This window comes from Marmota monax, unplaced genomic scaffold, assembly GCF_021218885.2.
Source record: "Marmota monax isolate L192 unplaced genomic scaffold, Marmota_monax_Labrador192_F-V1.1 WCK01_AAM20220418_F8-fsc00034, whole genome shotgun sequence".
Lineage (NCBI taxonomy): Eukaryota > Metazoa > Chordata > Mammalia > Rodentia > Sciuridae > Marmota > Marmota monax.
In genome coordinates this window covers 4,910,108-4,932,221 of record NW_026693934.1, presented here as the reverse complement: position 1 = coordinate 4,932,221, position 22,114 = coordinate 4,910,108, and the positions used below count along the sequence as shown (strand labels likewise).

Genomic DNA, 22,114 nt, shown 5'->3' with positions numbered 1-22,114 from the left:
CGTTTAATGTCCTTCATCTGTTCCAGGATATCATTGAGGATTGCATATTTTATTTGGTTATTTTGAATCCGTGGGGTTTATCTTGACTATGACAGTTTCTCAGGCTTCCCTTGTTTTAGATGACCTGAATGTTTTAAGGAGTACTGATCAGGCACTTTGTAGAATGCTCCTGAATATGGGTTTCTCTAGTATTTTTCTCATGATTAGACTTGGGGGATAGGTTTGGGGTAGGAAGAACTCATATGTAAAGGGCCACTTACATCACTTCATTTTAAGCACACACGCTAGCAATATGGCTTATAATGGCTTATACCCTGTTGATGTTATCTTGATATTTTGGCTTAAGTAGAAAAAATTCGTTAAAAAAAGTTTTTTTTTTTTTTTTTTTTTTTTCAGAATTCTCATAAGGACTATAGACTTTTTTTTTTTTAAATATAAAATTTCATTCAGGGTCCCTGGGACCTCTAGGACCTCTCGCTGCACTGGGGTCATCTGCTATTTGGTGTTTTCCCAGAGAAGAAGCAAGGATTGTAGTCTTTTACTATCATAAACTTAATTTAATTTACATTGAGTTCATTAGTACTTGGTTAAAGATTGACATTTTAAAGTGAGAAACTCTAAATTATTTCAATTTATAATTTCAAATAATTACTAAATTATCTAAAATAACCTAGCTGTTTAGTAACTCAGATTATTTCTGAATAATTCTGGCAATTTTGCATGTTATAAATATGTTTGTCAACATCATTACCAATATTGCTATTTTATTTTCATTTTATTAACCCCTTAAAAAATCAGGTCTATTTTGATAATTAATAGCTCCATAAGGAAAAGTTTATTCTGCAAACATCTTGTGCAAAATTGGAAATACTTGCTGACTATGTCACATGTCCATTCTTCATTTAGGAATCAGCTCATTGCACAGAAATTCTTTGCATCTAATGAGGAAGTCATCAAGCTTTAGATGGGGCTTTCTTTCCAGGCCAACCAGTTTACCAAAGAGAGCAGTGCTAATGAAAGAAACTCTCCATAAGGACTCTTCTATATTCGGTGCTCTGGGTGGTACATGAATGCTCTTGACTTCCCCCTGGGTTCCGTGATAGTCAAAGCTTTGCCATACTTTGGGTTAACCCTTTTCTACATGTTCATCTTTGTGATTGCTTTGCCTTTTCTTGGTAGCTACATGTTGGGCTGGTTCCTCAATTGTGGGGGAAAAATGATTCTTCAGCACTTAGTGAATAATAAAAGGGAAACTGAAATCTTTGAACTTTAATACCTATCATGCCATTATCAGTGTGAGTAGTGCTATATTTACAGCAGTCCTAACAGATGCTATTTTTCCTACTTGAAGAGGCGCTAAGGGAAGAGGGATCACCACCAGCTTTGCTGTCCTAGGCCAGGGCTTGACAACTCTAATTGACACATTTATTTAGCTTTTATTGACTCCTCACTTAATGGCAACAAGGGGATAGGGGAGGCCTGGATTCCTTAGATCATTCTAGCTGAGTCCTTTAAGCCCACTGCTTCTAAATATGCTTCTCCTGACTTAGCAAGAAGAGACTAGATGATATTATCATTCTGTTTAAGGAAAGTGGAAGTCTATAACAGTGCAGAAACAGTTTCACAGAAATATTATTTTATTTTTAGAGGATTAAGTTTGTTGCTTACTGACTTTTGTCTATACTTGCATTTATGAGAATGCTACAGGACTCCCTCGCTGCCCTCACAATCATTTTACTGGGACGAAAGGAAAACTAGAATGTCCCTGTCAAGTCTGTCTATGGTAGAAGAGTATTCCACATCCATCAGTGGCTGAATTTACCCAATCAGAAAAACTGTGCCAAGAGTTAAGGAACTAATCAAAGAAGCAGGGCAATGAGCTCAATCAGGACAGGTCTGATCAAAGAAAGAATGGAAAAGAGAGATGGGAACAGCAGTGGGAGTGCTTTGATTTAACTAGATGGACTTGAGGAAAATAGAAACAGACATTTGACACGGTCACTTAACCATCCCAGCACCCTGTGCAAGCCAGGACCCTTCTCTGAGCCTGGTTTTCTTTTTTCTTTCAGTACCAGGGATTGAACTCAGGGGCACTCAACCACTGAGCTACATCCCTAGCCCTATTTTGTATTTAATTTAGAGAAGGGTCTCACTGAGTTGCTTAGCACCTTGCCATTGCTGAGGCTGGCTTTGAAGTCTTGATCCTCCTGTCTCAGCCTCCAGAGCCGCTGAGATTATAGGCATGCACCACTGCATCCAGCTGAGCCTGGTTTTCTTTTTTTCCTTGTTTAATCTCTCTTTAAAAACTTATTTATTTATTCTAATTAGGTATATATGATAGCAGAATGCATTCTGATTCATTGTACAAAATTGCTGCACAGCTTTTCATTTCTCAGGTTGTACACGATGTAGCGTCGAACCATATGTACAGTCATAGATATACCTAGGGTAATGATGTCCATCTCATTCCACCATCCTTCCTGCCCCATGCCCCCTCCCCTTTGCCCAATTTTCCTCCATTTTTCCCACCGCCCCCTGCCATTATGGATCAGCATCCACTTATCAGAAAGAACATTCAGCCTTTGGTTTTTTGAGATTGACTTACTTTGCTTACCCTTGTTTTCATAACAGTGGTATAAAGCACAAAAGGGAATGCACTTTGCAGAGATGGAGGTGCCTGTGAGACAGACAGTTAATTCAAGTGGACAAGTCTGTGGTAGGGTCTCTGTAAGAAAGTGAGCACTGCAGTGCAGAGAAGGGAGGGAACCCTCAGCTGTGCTCACAAACACCCTCACAAATGTCCGTACTAGTTCTTCAGTCACTTACTCAACACGCACTTTTAGAATTTATCTGGGTGCCTGTTTTTGTGTTCTCAGCCTGGGAGTATGATGCTGAACAGGACACACATAGTTCTGCCTTATGCAGTCTGCCAAAGAGCAATCAAGCAGAAACATTAAAGAAATAATCATAAATAAATAATAATTTACTCATTTACAGTTGTCATGAGGGCCTGCACGTATGTGTATATGCATCTTGGTATAACCAGGTGGGGAGTGCTAATACTCATTAAGAGAACAGTGTTAGCAACAAGGAAAGGATTAAACAGAATTGGGCAATTAATATCTTTATTCGGATGAGAGAAATGAAATCCAAGATTTACCAGTCGATAGCTGATAAAGAATGAATTAGCAACAAGAAAACAAATCTATCTCAGAATTTATATTCCCTTATCGCCAGATCCAAATTGTTTATTGATTTGTTTATAATTACTAATGAGACTGTGATAACATTATAAGGCTATAGTGATTTTTTTTTTTTTTTTTTTTTTTTAGTGGAAGGCTAATCTGGTGACTTTTCCACAATGATGAGTCTGCGGTTGCTGTTCAGTCTCTGCTGAATTCCTGACTTTCAGCTACAGTGCTAGAAAGAGAGGACTTCAGCAACACAGGTCTTTTACTCTAAGACTTCCAAAGAGCTATGAAAATGTTAATAATATATATCCTTGGGCCCTGGGACAGTGAGAGCTTTGCCATAATTATGGTATAATCCTCATTTTTGATTATATAAATTAATGTAATATAGTAATGCTATCGATGACAACTTAATTGATAATAAAATAAGTATGCTCTAAATGAGTACAAATATTCTTCAATAATATAGATTTGTTTTTATGTTTATAGGTGTCTCAAGAATCTAAAAGACAACAAATCTAGCTAATGTCCACATTAGCTAGTTCTGATGAATGTTTTAAATGAAAGAAAAAAACAAAACAATCTAATTTTTCAGTATAGTTATAATATTAAAGAGGCAGAGTTTTCAGTTTTCTGTGTTTGCACTGAATACAAAATATTTATAGTCTATACAGGCTTACTGTGAAACACTTGGTATAACATACAGTACACAATGCATAGATCATTTACCATCAAAAAGGAAGGCTGGAACTATTTTATAGTACACCAAAAATATGTACTACTTTACCCGTCAAAGAAGGGGATTTTGAAAACTGAGCTGTATGTTCCAAATATGTGGATTTATGACAAGTTGGGAGAGTTGGCTTTTCCTTGACAAGAGGACTGGCACACATTGCAAGGAACAAGTTGATACAGATTTGTACAAATATTTTTAAAGGCAACTGGTTTGCTTGTATCATCCCTAGAAGGGGGACAGTAAATTGCCAGGGCCTGAATGCCTCTTCTCTGTTCCCCCAAACCTAGCCAAGTTAAGAGAATGAGGAGAGGAAGCCTGGGCCAGAAAGTTAAGATACATATTATTTTGAAGGACACTGGCTTTCTCTTATGCACACTGGGACCTAAGGCAAGGTAGTGTTACCCATATAAAGCTACTTTTTGCCTGTACACCAGCATAGTTGCTCCTTGGGATGCTGGGCCTGCAAACAAACTAAGCAAGTTAATTCTAATTGTGCAGCCTAACATAAAACTCCTTTCTGAGCAGGGCTTGGCATAGAACTAAGGGCACCGTGAAAGGGTATGTGTCACTCATCCAGTCAGCCACCACTGGCCAAAACACTGTGAGATAGAGGAGGCAATGCTTGGCAAAGCACCGTGAGGCATAGAGGTGCTTGTTGCCACTAAACTCTTGGGGCAATCACTGATATCTTGTAAGGTTTTCCCAGTAAACCATATGTGTCTCCCATGCTGTCTCTGGGAACTTTCTTGGGCCTGTCTGCAACATACCCCACTGATCTGGCACAACTGGGCTGTGGATGAGACACTTTCCCTTTTAGGATATCTTGGAAGCATTTGTTAATATTTTTTAAGAGTGACAACCATTCGTAAGTGCCAATTGGGAAAAATGGATGCTTAATGAATTTGTTTGTAGTGGTAACCATGGCATCTGTCTAGCTGACCATTAATTATTTCACTGGGGGTATTAGTGTAAGCTGAGAACTCTAAAGTGATCACTGATAAGACAACCGGGAGGTGACTTGCAGATCCCTTTAGAGCTGAAAAATTAGAACTGATAATGAATAGTGATCCAAAGCCTCGCTTTTGTTGCTTACATATAGCTTACCTTATTGGATTGCTTTAACAATTCTGTCCCATATCCTGCAGTTAAAACTAAATTACAACTTGGTCAGCAGGAAAAAAAAAAACCTACAAAGAACAACCTTGCCATAATCGAACTCAGCATCCCATTAAAATTTTTTGCTTGTAAATAAATCTTAGAAGGCATTTTCTCTAGGTAAAAATTTTACAGAGTATCATCCTTGCTGAAAAAACAGGAACACGTATCTGTTGGACAACATACAATGCTATATTGATGATTACTAGTATGGTTTGCCCTAGAGTCATATTTCTGGTGCTCCATTACAGAACTGTCAGAGCAGATTAAAAGAAGAACAACAAAAAAGGAATGAAGAATGACAGAATCAAACATCTTTCAATGTATTAATTATACCTATTAATATTTTGTGGCATTATATGGCATTATTTCAAAATTTATTTTGTAAGTTGGAAAAAAAAATGATAGCTTAGGAGAGGAAAGCTAAACAATGGACATCCTTTCTGCTGAGAGTAGCAAATTCATCTTACCTTCCAGATATCTTTTAATAGCTACCCTTTACATTTTTCTAAATTGATACAGGAACTAACAGGAAACATAAATGTGAAGACAGAAATCTTAGCAGTAAGAGCCAAAAAGCTAGATTGCAATGCTTGGCAGTAGTCTTATTGCTAAGGTTAAATATGGCAATTCTTATTTTATCTTGAAGACAGTAATCTGGAATATCAACGACACAACTATCTGCAAAAAAATCAGTACACACTCCAATGCACCCTCACACACATAATATGACACACATAAATCATGCATATAAACACTGTGCGTATGTGTGTGCACATACCACAATTTACTATAAACATTTAAGGGGATTATGAGGGAAAAACTTAGACTTCATTTTGTATTAGAAAGCTGAATAAAAAGGGCTCTTTAAACAAGTTTTAAACAGGTTGCAAGCATGTTAAAGATGTCTTGTGATAAGGGGTTGCTAAATATGGCATGACCATGTTTCCCTACTAAAACAGGGTCAGGAGGCAATCTCATTTAATACAGTTTATGCATAGTCGAGCAAGGTTTTTTTTTTTTTTTTTTTTTTTTTAAATCTAACAGACTGAAATAGTCCTTTTGTTACTAAGTAAATGAATCATCATGTTAAGTAGCCCCTGTCTGCTTTCACCAATGTGTCCTTTAAACCCCATCCAAGTTTTCAATGAGAGAGATGGCTTCCTATGATAGGAACACATAAATACTCCTGAAATATCATGGCTTGAGACAGACAACAAGAATCTGTGTCTTGACCGCTAAGATTTGATATTTAAAAAGGAGAGTTGTAACCAAGAGAAGAGCAATCAGACGAGGAGTGGAAATGCCAGATTATTCTATTTCCATGTCAGTTTAGGCAGGGTGTCAATGAGAGATGAGAAAAAGTGTGGGGAAGTGCAGAGGAGGCAGCAGGCCAGGGTTAGAACTGTGTGTATGTACAGCTTTGTATCTTAATATCAGATCCACTTGGTATTTCAATCCGTAGGTACAATTGATTTGGCAATGAGCCTACACTGGCTGTCCTGGTCAGTTTTGTGCTGACTTGGCTATTAAGCACTAACCTAGGTACTGGTGTGAAGGCATTTTGTAGATATGATTAATATCCGTATTAGCTGACTTTTTTGTTGCCGTTCATCATGTTAGCATTTATTGTTTATAGTCTTTCACCAAATGTGACATGTTAATTTAAATAATTTTTCAAATTGCAGTAGACACACAGTGTAATACCATTCACAGTCTATTGGGGATTTCCACAGGATCCTATATAAATGTGCTGTTTGATTATGATCCAACTTAAATATGTTTTGTAATATTGGCAATAGTTTACAAACTGAAAAAACCCTACTTAATTAAAAATAAACACACATAACTCATACATGAAACTGATAACTGTTAAAATATTTCTGTAATAATCATTCTTGATATTTATATTGAGAATTAAAGTGTTGATAATAATCTCACTTGATTCTTACATTTACTCTTTGAGATAAATAGGAAAAGAAATAACTTTAGAGAGGTTAAATGACTTGTTCAAGGTCCAAATATTAACAGGCAGCAATAAATCTAGAAATCAGGTTTTTGGGTAAGGTCAGTTATTTCTACACTAATGGTCTAATTGACCTGACACCAAAGCACACACGTGCATGTGCACACACACAATACACCAAAGTATTTTGATTAATGAAATAAAATATCACAAATTTGCCTAATAGATTAAAAAATTGTCTTTATAATGAGGTTTATTCTAGAAAACAAAAGTGAGAAAAATTAAAGTCTGATAATAACTATTCTATTTAAATATTTAACTCATGATTTTCCTCTATGTAATATAAATAATATATATTTTATATATTTATTTTAAAGAAAACTATAGTCAGTTGCGTAATAGTTTAAATACCCTGGAAGAAAAACAAATCTTGCTATTATTATGAATAAAATCTAAATCCAAATTAGTGTTGATTTTCTCCAGATTTCCTCCCTAAACCTTGAATGAGGCTTTCCTATTCTAGCATTTGTCATCAAAATACAGATAGAAGGCTCCTGGATGGTTTTGGCAGGAGCAAGTTCACTGTCTTTTGGGCCCACTGGGGTGGCAGACTTGCCCTCTGAGCCCAAGGAGGTCCCATCCACCCTGGTCTTTTTAATCCATGATTTTGTCTTCAGAATTGCACTTTCTACGTTTCTTCCCTTCTCGGTCTCATTGGGTCTGTGCTGGCAACATTAGTGGGGGTGTGAGGTTTTCAACACCTTGTCAATCTTCTATGCAATTCACAGGAGTCCAAGCCATTGGCAAGAGGGTCTTCATGTCCCAATTCCTGGATTCTGCTGAGATGGTGAATTAGATCCATGTGTCATATAGTTAATGTTTCTAGTAAAAGTTGTTCAGCCACACCTTTGCTGTTTTCTCCAGAGCAATTAGTTGACCTAAGTAAAGCAGATAACTTTTCAAAATGCAGGTGGGCTGCCTCCGATTGCAATGCCTTGAAAGCACAACTGAGCCTTAAGAGATGAAACTGTGCCTCAAGACCTGATGCCCAAAGGTTTCCAGCCTGCTGCTCTGCCCTATGGATTTTGGGCACAGAGTCACATGAGCCAATTCCTGGAAAAAAGCTTTACATACTTATCTCTCTGTTCTCCTGGTCTGTGTCTCTCAAGAACTCTTGTGATTTTAATAATTATGTGTGTGCTTATTTTTTATGACTCAATTATGCCCTTGATTTCTATATCCTCCACAGAATATAGTATGGTGCCTGATCATGACTTAGTAGTCACAGGTTCAGATTTAGAGTTAAATATTTCTACCTGTTGCTCTTAGGGTAAACTATGAAAGTAAAGGTCACTGCACTTGTCACATTCTTTATTATTATTATTTTTGTTGTATATACACAATACATACAGGTATACATATATATACATATATAGTGTGTATACATGCATATATGCTGTATACACACATACATATACACTATATAAACACAGATTTTGTTGTTTTTTGTTTGTTTGTTTTGTAGTGATGGGGATTGAACCCAGGGCCTCATGCATGTGAGACAAATGCTCTATAACTGAGCCACACTCCCCCACAACTACTATATCTTACTTATGTCTCCAGCTCCCTGTCACAGTGCCTGAATCCCCAATTAGGTTTGAGAAAATAGTCTGACTGGCAGTGTATAACTTCCACGACCTTTCACTTTCTTAGACTTTAATTTTTATGACTTTAGACGTTACTTTTATGCCATTTTGGGAAATGTTTTAAATTCTAATTGAAATTTAGTCACTAAAGCAGTCAAATAGGAAAAATAATGGAAATGGGCGGCGAGAAGTTAGACATTGTCAAAATGGAATAATAAGTAATGATAATTTGAGAGAAGTATAATGAAAGTTATATCAAAACATTTAAATAGAATTGGGAAAAGGTGGGTTGTAATGATTTAAAGGATTAATTGACAGAGTGTAATAAAAATAACAAGGTCTATTGCTTTCCAGGGATAATTATCTACCCCCTGTGGTCTGGGATTGACACACAGATCTCTACCTTTAGCCCAGATCTTTTCAACTCGTCTTCTAATAAACGGATCCACTTTAATGCAACATCAGTTTTGCACTTTGTAAAACACATGTGGTTCTTCTGTGGTAGTAATTAGTAATTAAAGAGGAGGCTAGGGGCTGAGTTGTGGCTCAGTGGTAGAACACTTGCCTAGCATGTGTGAGGCACTGGGTTCGATTCTCAACACCACATATAAATAAATAAAGGTCCATCAATAACTAATAAAATATTTTTAAAAAGATGAGGATAAAAATTTTAAAAGTAGAGAGGGAGAGATCCTGGGTTCTTTGTGAGAGCTCAACTGATCATTAGCACTTCCTTGTAGGAGCTGCACCTGGCTGGCGTTTTGCTTGCACAACCAAATAGACTTTCCCTACTTTGCTGACAACGGACACAGCTAAGTATAGCTGTGTGGAGTTCTTTCTAGCCCATCTGATACCCGACTAAGGTGGGTTGTGGTTTCTTTCTTGGCATCTGCAATTATTTACAAATGAGATAAAAATCCCTTGTCTCTCTGGTGATATCCTAGTGGCCCTCCCTTCTTTCTCACTCAGACTGCTCTCCACACCTGGTTCAGGAGTCCTGGGAAAGGTCAAACAAAATTTGACTGGGATTAGATGGCTCAGGGCTACAGGGGAAAGGCACAGGCTCAGTCTGCCAGGCCATGTGCTCACTGAATTTACCTCCATAAGTAATAGTTAGCTATTACCCAGAATAGGGTTTCATACATTCAAAGCCATGGAACATTTTTTCCCCCTATAGTAAGCTTTTGTAGAATTCCCATATATATAAGAAATGGATGTCACTTATAATGTATAATTATATGTGGGTTCAAATGTGTAATTATTATCATTAACAGCTTTTTTAATATTTATTTTTTTTTAGTTATAGGTGGACACAACTTCTTTATTTTATTTTTATGTGGTTTATGTGGTGCTGAGGATCAAACCCAGTGCCTCACACATGCTAGGCAAGCCTTCTATCTCTGAGCCACAACCCCAGCCCCACTAACAGCTTTTGAATGAGAACAATTTTAGCAAATATGAACTTGAAATCAGAGGTTACAGATGATCACTGAAGTCACATCTCTCTCAAAATAAGTCATGGCAGCATCTCTTTCATAGCATCTCTTGACTGATGGACTTGGTCACTCCCTCCCCCAATTTGGGCTCCTGCCATTGTACTCCTATAATAACATTTGAACTGTGTGTGTCCCTACATTAGGCTGAACTCAATCAAATATAAGGACATTTTCTTATTCTTTGCTGTATTCCCAAGGCCAGCACAATGCCTAAAATGAAGTATCCATAGTTAGCAGCATATGTTCCTGAAAAATGTCACTTTCCCCATGAAGTTCCAATATCATTACAATATTGATTGAATGGTTTGGTTAAAATTTCCCTTGAGGTTTTATGTATTGCCAAATTATTCCTGGCTTGTACTCAAATGACTATATAATATTTTTAAATTATTAATGATTTTAAGAGGTTAACTGACTGAAGCTTTTGTAGGAAACCTGGAGAATGCAATCACATTTGAGGAAGGAGCAAAGTGAGATGCTACAAGCAATTCTTGATGGGTGTTGGCAGTTTTGGACCTTAAAGAGTGAAAAATAGTCCTGTAGGTTCCAGGGGAGACGGGTTGCTGAGTTTGGTTGAGAGGCATCGTCAGATTTAGGAAGGGTCCTGGAAGGGGAGGCTGTGACTTGCCCTTTTAAATCAGAGAAAGTTTACTGTGAGGAGAATCTTCTGATGTCCTAGGGAGAATTAATAGGACCCATTAAACTTGTTAAGCCTATCCGGGAGGATCCATGTCAAAGTAAAGGTCTAAGGAAAAGTCACTCAGATAAGTCACAGTATTGTAGGACCGCCTGAGTGTTTCAGGCCCAAGTGGACATAAGTCACATAGGAAAATTCTCTATTCCTCTCTCTACTGCATTTGGCTTTTGTAGACAAATTTAACAATCTAATAAGTAAACCAGGGTACTTAACAATCAGTGGCAACCTCCCCAAAGTGTGACTGAGGTGGAAGAAGCAGCCAGTGACCTACAGGGTCTTTATAGAGAAATATTAAGATATGAATTTATCAACTGGGCAGTTAAACTAAGCCCATTTTGGTGCTGACTGAGCGAGCAACTATGAGATGCACAGACCATACTGACATCCTCTGAAACTGAGAACCTGCAGTGAAAGGAATGGGACTCCACGTTCAGGGAGCAACTTGAAGTGGTGGCAGAGGGAGGAAGAGGTCAAAAAACAAAGTTATCCAGTGACTGGGAAACTGTCTTGAAAACTTTCCTTAACAATTTCATCCCTTGTGCAATGACTGGGTCTTATTTTTTGCTCTTATTGTCTTTCTGATGTCCCTCTTGCAAATTATCCTCTAATCCCATCCAGTGCATCTTCATCCACCAATGCTCAACCCAGAACCTTGAGTTCTTCTTGAACCCTCCTTTGTTTTCATCCTCCCACATCTAATTCATCACTAATTCCTACAGTCTATCCCCAAATCTAATAATGACAATATTTCTTTTTTTAAACTTATTTTTTTTAAATTTGTTCTAATTAGCTGTACATGACAGTAGAATGCAATTTGACACATCCTACATAAATGGAGTATAACTTCTCATTCTTCTGGTTGTGCATGATGCAGAATCACACTGGTCATGTAATCATGTATGTACATAGGGTAATAATATCCAATTCATTCTGCTATCTTTCCTACCCCTGTATCCTCTCCCCTCCCTTCTTCACTCTGTCTGCCTAATCCAAAACACCTCTATTCTTCCCCAGCCACAAGGCCCCTCATCCTGAATTAGCATCTGCATATCAGAGAAAATATTCACTTTTGGGTTTTGTTTTTTTTTTTTTTGAGGGATTTGGCTTAGCATGATAGTCTCCAGCTCCATCCATTTACCTGCAAATACCATAATTTCAGTCTTCTTTAAAGCTGAGCATTAATCTCCAGGATATATAAAGAACTCAAAAAACTCAATACTGAAAAAACAAAAACACTCAAAAAATGGGCTAAGGAACTCAACAGAAGAAAAAATACAATTGATCAACAAATATATGAAGATATGTTCAACATCTCTAGCAATTAGAGAAATGCAAATCAAAGTTACTCTAAGATTTCATCTCACTCCAGTCAGAATGGCAATTATCAAGAATATAAGCAACAATACATGTTGGCAAGGATGCGGAGGCAAAAGATACACTTGTACATTGCTGGTGGGAATGCAAACTGGTGCAATCATTATGGAAAGCAGTATGGAGATTCCTCAGAAAACTTGGAACGGAACCACCATTTGACCAAACTATCCCACTCCTTGGTTTATACCCAAAGGACTTAAAATCAGCATACTACAGTGATGCAGCTACATCAATGTTTATAGCAACACAATTCATAATAGCTAAACTATGGAACCAACCTAGATGCCCTTCAACAGATGAATGGATAAAGAAAATGTGGTACATATACACAATGGACTATTACCCAAGTCCATTTTAAATCTACCTTTCTAACCTCCACTGACTCCTCTATGAGCAACAGGATCTCTCTCCTAATGCCTTCAGAGTTCTCTTGTCCAATCTTACCTTTTCAATCAGCTTCACACACAGCATCCTGAGTGAACTTTACACAACCAGACTATGTCCCTCCACGGCTCGCACTGTTCAGCTGATTCCATTGCACAGGGAATATCATTCAGCCTCCTCAAAAGGTTCTTTCAGCCTGATTCATTCTCTGCCTTTTCACCAGGAAAGTCTTTGAATTTCTTTCAGTTATTCCTGAAAACCCTTGGAGAACTTTGCTCATAGCTCTCATAAGGAATATTAACATTCTGCCTCATTTCACCTCTGCTTACTAGACTGAAAGTTAGTCTGAGTCTCTAACAACAACCTTTCCATACATATTTTGGGCATGCTGCTATGTTCTAAGACAGGGACATAATGGTGAATAAGACAGGCACAGCTGTTAATTTATGGAGTATAATGTCTGGTGGAAGAGACCAAGAAGAAACTTGTAAACAAATGCATTCACAAAACAAAAAGGAACCGTGAGATTGCAGAGAAGAAACCCAGTAGGACTGTATCCGAGAATAGGGTCACTTTAGAATGGTTGGGTAAGGAAGATGAATGATCTTTGGGAGGTACTGTTAAAGCTCTTGAAGGGAGAATTAGCTGGAGTTTTGTTGGGGATGCAAATCAAGTCAAGATGGAGCCTGGCAGTTTGCCAGGAGGAGTGGTTTGTGAGGCAACGCCACCGAGCCATTAAGATGATGAGGATTCCTTATTGGCTGATTGCTATATCTAATTGAGTCAAGCTGTGTGTAATCAGTTAGGTATATATACCTCTGCTGTTCCGCAATAAAGCGGCCCCCACTACCTTGGATGCCGTTCCCGCTCAGTTCCCGCTGAGTTTCCCCACAATAAAGTAGTTCCCGCTTCAACCTTCAAGTTGCTTGTCACCTCCCGGTTATTTTGCCCAGCCAGACTGCGGCAGAGTTTGTCGTTCAAACACTAAAGAAGGAGTGTTGTGGTCAGAGGGGTGGTGTGTGAAAGCTCTATGGCCTGACTAATCTCAGTGAATTGCAAGAGTAGATGAAGATGTGAATGGAAAAAAGGACACAAGGTGATACTGGAGATGTCAGAACATTTGAGCATGAGATTGAGTGGAACATTTATTGCAGGTATTTAATAAATATCTGTTGTATTTTCATGAGGTGAATGTACTTCAACTGCAAAATTTATAGGCAATGGTATCAAGGCCCTTAAAATTAATAGAAAAGTCTAGAACTGAGGTCTCCATATTTCTTACTAACTTTCAGTCTAGTAAGCAGAGGTGAAATGAGGCAGAATGTTAATTAGTTAAGTGCTATGTCTAGTGTCACTTGAGAAGTTATTACATAACATCATAAGATGACCATTACAAATTCTATCACGCACAGATGAAATGTAACTTCCATATATTATTTCACCATCTTTTATTGGAATATGTATTCTGGAGTCTTCATTCTGCAAACAAATACTATTAGCCTGAATATTCCTTTTGTCCAATTACCCCCTTATTTTTTCTACATCAGGCAAGTGATTCTCCACTATTGAGACCAGGTTATAATTCTCTAATATAGGCACTCTTGGAATCCAAATAGCCAGGTAAAAGGTCTAATTACTTTACTGGAAAGGCCATGTACAGAGTCTGTGAAATTACATAGAGAAGGAAAGGTGCTCAGCTGAATTAAAAACCCAATATCCCTTCCCTTCCCAGGTACCAGATAAGTGAAGGAAGCCATCCTAAGCACTCCAGACCAGTTCAACTGCCAGTTGCATGTCCCTGAGCAATCCCAGTTAATGCTACAAGTTCAAGAATCACCCAAGAAAGCCCTGTTCAAAATTCTGACCTATAACATCATGTAATATAATAAAATGGTTGCTGCTGCTTTAAGAAATCATGTTTTAAGTTTTTTTTTTTTTTTTTTTTTTAAACTTGGGAGCTGTGTTAGTCAGCTTCTTTGTTGCTGTGACTAAAGGACCCAACCAGAACAATTGTAGGGGAGGAAAAGTTTATTTCAGGGTTCAGGGTTTCTAAGGTCTCAGTCCATAAGAAGGCTGGCTTGATTCTTCGGGGCTTGAGGTGAGGCAGAACATTATGGTGGAAGAGTGTGGCAGAGGGAACCCGTTCACATGATGATCAGAAAGCAGAGAAAGAAAAATTCCAGATACAAAATATATACACCATAGTCACACCCCCAAGGAACCACTTCATCCAACCACACCCCACCTGCCTCCAGTTATCACTCATGCATTAATCCCATCATGAAAAAATTCACTGATTAGGTTAAGGCTGTAACCCAATCATTTCTCCTTCAAACCTTCTTGCATTGTCTCACATGAGCTTTTGGGGGGACATCTCACATTCAAACTATAACAGCAGCCATATGTAACTCTACGCAATGGTAGAGTAATAGCCACAACACACAGGTGTAAAGGTAATCAGAACTTTAAACTAGAGATGATGTTGTCTAAATGTGGAATGCCCTGTGGGAAATTGCCTGGATACTTATTGATTCCTTCTGATTTATGGAGCCCCCACAGAGCCATGGGGTCCACCCAAACTCTAATTTTAAGATGTCATAGTTATTATTGAGGCAGATTCTTGAAAGGTCCACATCTAATTCCTAGGTTTTCCAGAACACTGTTGCCTAAGTCTAAACTGCTGATATGAATTCTGTAAGAGGCTAACTTCACCAGTACTAGATCCTAATTAGCCACTGCAGAGCTTTGGCCAATTATATCTAATATTTCAATGATATTCAATATATGTATAAGAGAAGCTTGAGTAACTAACTTCAGATGCTAAGTACTCATCTCTTTGTTTTGTTTTGTCTAAGAATTCCTATCAGTTTTGAGTCTTCATCAGGTATCTTTTTATCATGAAGAGAATTCTAAAAGATTAATTTTGAACAGACACCTAAAGGGAAAAAAAGTTAGTACAAACATTGCTAACCAGGCCAAGAGACAGCAGATGAAACTCATGATTTTTAATTTTTTATATTATATATTTACTTAATATGCTCTACATAACATAGTTGTTATTAGCTATATTTCACTTCTCATCTGGCTACGACTAATTTTAAACAGTATGTGCTTTCCAGCACTTGGAGATTTATAATATTCATAAAAGAATCACATGAATAATCACAGAGGATAGAAGAAGAGGAAGCAGTTAGAAGAAGCCTAAGTCAGTTGTTAGATTATCAGGGAAGCCATTTCTCAAACAAATTAAACTGCTTTCATATTTTTACAATGCATGTACATTATATTTCTATTTTATGCATATTTTCTTTTTAAAAGAAGGCTCAAGTGAGGAATTAATGGATTACCAACATTTAACACTTGCTGGCCCCCTTGGTCACTCAGCATAACTGAATCACTTAAAAGTGGCCATCTGTTCTAACCACTTTGGTCAATCACCAGAGGGCTAAAAACTGTAAAGGCTGATTATTTATTTCCTCATCAACTATGTACCTGTAGGAGAAAACTCCCTGATAAAAAAATGTGGAAGTCACTCCTTTACAAACTATTGGCCAGTCTAAAATCATAAGGCAAGGCCATGCCTGGGCGTAGGTTGGGTTGAAATAACAAAATCAACCCCGGTGTCCTGAATTAGGGACTGACTCCTGAGGCAATCAATGATAATCAGGACCAGGCTACTCAGAACTCACAAGCCCAAGAGTCCAGCTTTACTGTGCACATTTCTAAAGTATCCTCCATGAATTAGTGGTATGAGGTTGTTGTATGAAAATGGATTATTGATTTTGATATATATCATTGTTTTCATAAAATATGAGAACTTTTTTTGGTATATCTGCATGGCAATAACCAAATGAGATATTTAGTGGGTTGCCCTACTGCCTGCATACAGAGACAATCAGTAGATTGACTGTGGGTTGGTAAAAGGAAGAGAATTCTCACTCGTCAATACAACAGCCTGCTCCTGTGATGGTTTTATGGGTTGAATTGTGTCCTTCCAAAAGACATTTAAAATCTGTTAAAGCAAAATTAAAATGGAGACCAGGCCTGAAAAATTCCTGAGCAAACAAAAACAGCTAGACCTTAAAAATAGCCTTAACCTTGCTTAAACTGCAAACATAGGCAAAATTTAACTTGGGTCATTTCTGGTAAATGCCTGTGTTAAAGAAAAGCAAAACCTAACCTTAGTCATCAGAAACAGCCAACCAGAATAAAATTATATGATCAGGGACTTCCCACTAAGGTAAACCAAAAATGTCAATTTTACAACTATAACCAATCAAATAATTGCATTGGACTTCTATGTTCACCCAGTGCTTTGTCAGCAGAGCACAAAACCCCTTTGGAATTAATACTTCCTAATTCATAAATTGTTGTTTACTCAAACTCTTTTAACATTTTAATTTTGCCTCATAGTTTTCTTTTAATAAGTCTTAACCCTGGCCTCCTGCGACTATGACCTGATGTGAAAACAGGGATTTTGCACATGTAACCAAATAAAGAAGAAGTCATTATGGTGGGTCCTAATCCAACACCACTGGTGTCTTTATAGGAAGGGTGAAGTACAAAGGCAGGAGCCCCTGTGCCTGGAGACAGAATCTCAAAAGACAGCTGCAGAATGGAGTCAAGCTGTCTCCTGTGGAGGAATGCCTGGCGCTATGGGAAGCTGCAAGAGTCAAGAAAGGATCCTCCTGTGGAGACCACAGAGGGTGAGTGGCCCTGCCAGCACCTTAATTTCAGACTTATGCCTGAAAACTGTGGAGGAATAAATTGCTGCTGTTTTAAGTCACCGGTGTGGGGGATGGTAGTCTCCCCTTACCTGTAGTTTCACTTGTTGAGGTTTTGGGCACCTGTGGTCAACCATTGACCTGTGGTCAAATATTATTATTTGTCTTGACTCTTTTGAGAGAGATTACATTCACATAACTTTTGTAACAGCATATTGCAGTAATTGTTCTATCTTATTAAGTTTTTGTTGTTAATCTCTTAGTGTGCCTAATTTATAAATTTATCATAGGAACATACGTACAGGGCAAAACATACTAAATGGGGGGTTCATGTATGTAGGGTCCAGTACTATCCATGGTTTCAGGAAGCCATGGGGGAGGTCTTAGAATATATCTCCTGTGGATGGGATCTATGGTACTTTGTTATGGCACCCCTAGGAAACTCAAACAGGCATTTTTTTCCTTGTCATTCAAGATGTTAAAGCACAGTACCTGTAGTTACAAGGGAAATTCATAAACCCATTTGGAATTAATGTAGAATATTTCTATATTTTTATCCCAAGTAATCTTCATTTTAAATATAGTTCTGTATGGTCTATAAATTCTATTTGTGATTTTAAGACTATGTACCTACTATTATTTCAATTACTTTGAACTGTTGCAGAAGTTGTAGCCAATTCAATAAGACATAAAGCAAAATAACTGGAAAAACTCCTGGTAACAAAATGACTAAAATATCAGTATCTGTTAAGAAAAATAATTTATAGATAGGAAATCCATGGATAGCAAATGACAATGATTCCAAATTGATATTAATCCAGCCAAGAGGCTTGATGAAAGAGCAATAAGCAAAATAGTTTACTATATTTTAATAGTAACAGTGTTAAAATGCAATTTGAAAAAGATGCTGGCCATATTCACATAGTTTAACATGTGTAAGAATAGGCTTGGGTCTGGGATTGTGGCTCACTGGCAGAGTGCTCACCTAGCACATGTTAGGCACTGGGTTCAGTCCTCAGCACCATGTAAAGAAAAATAAATAAAGGCATTGTGTCCATCTACTAAACTGAAAAAAAAGCTAAAAAATCATACGCTTAATAGGAAATATTTGCTGCTGCTTCTTTAATTTGTGTACCAGAGATTGAACTCTGGGGCACTCAACTACTGAGTTGGCAGTGGCCACATCCCCAACCCTATTTTGTATTTATTTAGAGAAAGGGTCTTACTGAGTTGCTTAGTGCCTCACTTTTGCTGAGGCTGGCCGTAAACTCACAATCCTCTTGCCTCAGCTTCTAGAGCTGCTGGGATTACAGGTAAGCACCATCACACTCAGGCTCCAAGAAATATTTGCTTCTGTGAGAAAGTTTACAGGACTTTACAAAAGAAACAAGCCTATATTAAGTGGAGACATACCATGGATATGAATAGTGTGAAGATGGATATGAATGGATAGTGTGAAAATACTGTTTCTACCTAAATACATGTATGTATTTCATGGAACTTGATTCAGAAATCCTAGCAGGATTTTTTTTTTACAGACTATTAAAAATGATGTTAATGTCTATTCTGAAATCATTTAATGTTTAAATGGTTTATGATATCAGAAGTCTAACAAAGTTAAAATGCAAATAAACTGATAAACTATTTGGTATACCTATGTATAAATATGGTAGAAAAAAGTGTCATATCCTTATCATTTAAATAGATTATAAATACTAAGGAAAGAAGTAAAGTTCAATATTGAAATATACACAAGTGATTAAAAAAAACACAGTTCACAAGATAGACAAATAGACAATGAATACTGTGACAAGACATAAATAAGCATTTTAAAACAATGATATAACAGTTTCCAAAAATTAAGTTGACAATTTCTTTAAAGTAAATCAACCAATATTGAAGATTGGGAAAGTACCTGGAAGAATGAACAGCTACAATCTTACCAGAAAGAAATTCAGGCATATTCAATGGCCTTAAAAAATGAGATACCTTTTGAACCTAGTATCCCAAGTCTAGGAAATTATCGTAAGTCAAAAATTATGCCCAAAGGTACTGGCATGTGTAACAACAGAAAAATGGAACCGAATGGACATCCCAGAAACAAAACTATGTATTTCAATAGATTTTTGACCAGATTGCTATGCTAATTAAAAAGGAAATCATTTTTCAACAAATTGTGTTGAAACATTTGAATATCCACATGAAAAAAAACAAACTTCTTACATCATACATCACAATTAACTCAAAGTGGATCATATACTTAAATGTAAAAGCTAAAACTATAAGACTTCTGAAAGAAAAAAAATGGAAATAATAATAATTGAGATCTTGGGATAAACAAAGATTTCTTAGTATATAAACAACAAATCACAAGTAAAAATTGATAAAATTGCATGTCATCAAAATTAACAATGTCTGCTCTTTCAAAGACACTGCTAAAGAAAATGAAAGACAAGCCACAGACTGGAGAAACGGTCACATTTATCCAACAAAGGGCTTGCATTTAGAATATAATAAAGAACTCAATCAATTCCACAATAAGAAGACAAACATCCAATTTTTAAAAATGGAAAAAAATACTGTTGAGCAACAAAGATATATTTCACTAAAGGCACAAATGTCCAATATGTTCATTACAAAATGCTACAACTTTTAAGTCAACTTTTTATTAAAGCCATGTGAGACTGTACCTATGTACCCACCAGGATGGCTAAAATTAGAAAGACTGGCAGTATCCAATAGTGGTAATAATAAATAATGCCTTGTATATTGCTGGTTGTAAATTAAAATGTAAAAAACAACTTTGGAGAACAATCTTTTGTATAAACTTAAAGGTATACTTCCAATAAGACCTAGTAACTTTACTCCAAAATATCTATCCAAGAGAAATGAGTGTGTGTGTGTGTGTGTGTACTCATTTCATGTGTATATATGTGTATGTGTATACATATACATATATGTGTGTGTATATATATACACTCATTTATTTTTACATACAGATTCTCTTATAGTCATTAAATATAGACTTTTACACACATATTTATAGCAACTTTGTAAAAGTTCCTAATGTAAATAACACAAATGTCCAAATAATGCACCATCAATTACAGAAAATTAAAGTGAATATTCAAATATAAAATAGTTGATAATTAAATTTAAAAATGAAATCAATAAAACTTAGATGAAATATAATAATAGAGAAAATATTAATAAATAGTTTCATAAAATGGAATAATATTCAGCATTAAAAAGAACAAAAATTATTTATAGCATGCTCCAAAATGAATGAATCTCAAAAAGATCTCAGAAAATAAAAGAGAATCACTGTATGACTGCATTGATACACAGTTCTAGAACTAGCAAACCTCTTCTGCAGGCAAATCATTGCTTGCTTTTGACTAAGCAGGTGGGGATGTTGACCACATAGGGACTTAAGAGAAATGCTTGAAGATGTGGAAGCTACAGCTTGATTCAGATGGTAGTTAAACCAATGTGAACATTTAAATTTGTTTAAAAATGTAAAAGGAATGATACAATTTATGTACAAGTGTGTTAACTGTAGCATTATTCATAATGGAAAAATGTACAGTGCATACATTGAAGCATTAAAATGTAATTTATTTGGGAATCTATTAAAATAATGTACATAAAGAATAATAATATGAAAAATGAAATACTGCTGAGTGAAGAAAAGTAATAACACGCATAGATTATATGCGTGTTACAAATTACTGAAAAAAGGGAAAAGATTAAAAAAATGATAAAAATTATTGGCAATGCATATACCAAAATAACTGGTTGTCTTAGGATAATAGATTCTTGATGTTTATTATCTTCTTTGCATTTGTCTTTATGTTTTCTTTCTATATTAAACTTACATTACTTTTCTAATCTGGAAAAATAAATCATGCGAGCTATTGGAGAGTAAACAATTCATTAAGCATTTAACATAAAATGCCTAGCATAAAACCTGGCTAATAATCATTAATAAATATTCATTAAAATGAACAGAAATTTAAAAAAAACTAAAGACATGTTAATGTGTGTACATACATAAACAAACATACATACACACAGGTGTTCTCCCAAATTAGTCAACAATATGTAACAAAGTTTCAACTGTTCAAGTAAAGAATATTGGAATGAATACAAACCTATTTTGCAGTTGTCAATAAAGTAAAAATCTTCATCTTTTGTGGGCAGAAGGACTAAAAATTATCTACTGAAATAAAAGTGCTGTCCTACAGCCCTGGGAGAACAGCAATGGAAAGTTTTTCTTTTTCCCCCTCCTCCTCTCCCATCTTATTCAACCACAGCTGGCCCCAGGGTAGAGCTGTGAAAACAGAGAAAGTAAAGAAACAATACAACCTGGGTTACCAGTTGATACTTTGTGAATAATTCATTAAGAAGCTCACCTTTAATAGTGCCTGGGAAGAGAGGAACACACTTCCCCTTTGGCTTTATGTATTATCTTGCAGTTTACTCTCTGTTAGAGGAACTTGTAGAACCTGGGATGGCTAAGGCCTAGGGCAGCAGGGACAGGTTTAAAGATGCTAGGCAAAGTTGGGGGGTGGAGAAAGATGCTACCCTCAGGTGGAGGTGGAAGTGAGGGCAGGTCTGGCTGTGCCCACTGTGAGAAGGCTTGATGATGGCACAGAGGGAACATTTTCTGCAGGGATTAGACTGAGTCAAAGCTTTGAGTGAGCAACTTTTCTACCTGATCCGTCAGTCTCCTGCTGGGGTGC

General features: G+C 36.7%; 1 protein-coding gene and 1 long non-coding RNA gene across 2 annotated transcripts in view; one reads left to right on the top strand and one right to left on the bottom strand.

Annotated features, from left to right (window-relative positions):
• The window catches only part of Nxph2 (neurexophilin 2), a 108,161-nt gene that overhangs the window by 10,191 nt on the left and 75,856 nt on the right, over nucleotides 1-22,114 (bottom strand). The window lies entirely within an intron of this gene.
• Nucleotides 16,934-22,114, top strand: part of LOC124106189 (uncharacterized) — a 33,463-nt gene continuing 28,282 nt past the window's right edge. Inside the window, exon 1 of the long non-coding RNA XR_006856013.2 lies at nucleotides 16,934-17,351. This is a non-coding gene — a long non-coding RNA (uncharacterized LOC124106189). The remainder of the gene's footprint in view (nucleotides 17,352-22,114) is intronic.